Here is a 2,049-nt window from a genome sequence, read left to right as displayed (position 1 = left end):
ATCTTTTGTTCTTTAATATTTTGAATTGTTTTTAGCTTTATTTTTAGTTTTTCGTTTAAATGTTAAGTTTTGACATTTTATTGTATGCATTTGTCATTTTTATTTTCTTTCTTTATTTTTAAAATGTGTATAAGTAGTATTTATAAAGTTTTGGATCTGTTTTTAGTTGTTTTAATACTACAATCGATTGCTTCTGTCGTCCTCATTTGTAAGTCGCTTTGGATAAAAGCATCTGCTAAATGACTAAATAAATAAATATGCAAAATAAAAACAAACAATGAAGGACTATTATTTCAAACGCAATGCAACCCATCAAAGTATATCTTTAGTGTTTAAGACGTCCCATTAAATGATCCTTTTAGCTACTAGTAAAGATCATTATCTTGCTTTAAACTTTCTCTTGCTTTCTATTCTTTTTACAATATACAGCAACACCTTCACTTTGCTTAAAATAAAGGTTACAATCAGAAGTATTTTAATGCCTGATAAAATCAGAAAGTTTAATGTCTGATACTTCATTATTTTTGACATTATTATTATTTTATTTTATCTTATAAGCTTTTAGAAAAAGCACAGACACTGATTTAAGCAACCTATAATGTACCCCGATAAGAACCAAACAGCAACTCTACTCAATTTTATACAGTCAAAATGTTTTTTGCTTAGAAGAGGGTTCTTTGTTGAATCTACGGTGCTCAAAAACAAGGTAAAATGAATATTTAAGAGTGTTAATTCACAAAAATGCAGAAAACTGCATCTGAATTTAGTTTACAAGCATACGAATTGGTACTAAAATTAACATATAGTACAAAAGCACAAAATACTTCAACAAAATGTCAGAATTTGGGCTCAGAACAAATTGACACTTACCACTTGTTATAATTTACCGTCTCATGTCAAGTAGTCTGTCCTGTATCAACACACTGATTTTTTCAGTTCAAGTTCAATCCCAGCACCCCTCATAAAAATATTTTTCAGCTTGGATTTCAAGCCTTCTTATCACATCTGAAGTTTTCCTCAAGGCGGCAGCTGTAATATCCTCACCTGACACTTAATAGCATACTGTATGTAGGATTTGAATTCAATTATTTCTAAGATTACTGTGAAAGGCCACCTCTATAATTAGTCCTTTTATTTTTTAGGTACATTAGACGTCTTGGTGATACTTAAAAATTACAAAATCAGTTTTCTTAACTTCTAGCTGGGAGCTTTGGGAGGTGTGACATCCCACAACTTTTCATTAAAAAAAAATCATTTTAATTACTTTCAATAAACTTTTTTTTAATTTTTTTAGTATACTGTATTTTAGTTAGTGAAGTACGTTTAAAAGTACATTTTTGTACTTAGTTTTTATATGTTTCGAAACATTTCATGACCACAGGCTCAAAGAATGAAAATGAAATAAATTCAGCAACAAATTAAATAAAATGCCAAAAAACTCATTGATGCTATGCACACTGATACCAGTCAATTAATAATAATAATAATAATAATAATAAAATTAACACATTTCATTTCTTATAAAGCTTTTCCCCACCTCGAATTGTTTATTTTTGAATGTAATATGGCAATCACCCATATCACTCATTATCTAAATATAAGTGAATGAAGACAGTTTCATGTTAAATGAGATCACACAACAAATATTTTGGAATTTGCATAAAATTATCAAATATATGAATGATTAATATTAATATTATAGATAAATATAAGACTAATTTATAGCAATATTATATGATTTATAATAAAAGCAAGCATACTGCATTCTAGTCCATCCATTAATTTGTTCGTCCATCTATCCACTGATGTATTCATCTATCACCAGTCTAGACCTTCAGCACCTATTGTGCTCATGCTAGTGTCACCTGTTCAAAGCAATGTTTACCAGCACTATTGCTGCGTAATAGTCATCATTACACCCTTAAAACAGTAATGATCTGTCCACCTGCCATTCGTTCACTTTCAAGACTTTAATGAATCATTTGTGAATAGCAGAGTGAGAGATACAGTCATGAATCTATTATAAAATTAAAGTAGAACAACAGTTAA

General features: G+C 29.0%; 1 protein-coding gene across 1 annotated transcript in view; it reads right to left on the bottom strand.

Moving 5' to 3' along the window:
• Positions 1 to 927, bottom strand: part of LOC107729338 (collagen alpha-1(XVII) chain-like) — an 18,973-nt gene extending 18,046 nt beyond the window's left edge. The window contains exon 1 of the mRNA XM_016539807.1: positions 871 to 927. The gene's annotated coding sequence lies outside the window, so the exon portion shown is untranslated. The remainder of the gene's footprint in view (positions 1 to 870) is intronic.
• Positions 928 to 2,049: the final 1,122 nt, after the last annotated feature.

This window comes from Sinocyclocheilus rhinocerous, unplaced genomic scaffold, assembly GCF_001515625.1.
Source record: "Sinocyclocheilus rhinocerous isolate Xijiao unplaced genomic scaffold, SAMN03320098_v1.1 scaffold1148, whole genome shotgun sequence".
In the NCBI taxonomy this organism is placed as follows: Eukaryota; Metazoa; Chordata; class Actinopteri; order Cypriniformes; family Cyprinidae; genus Sinocyclocheilus; species Sinocyclocheilus rhinocerous.
Note: the sequence above shows the minus strand (reverse complement) of the source record. Positions and strands in the feature narration are given on the sequence as shown.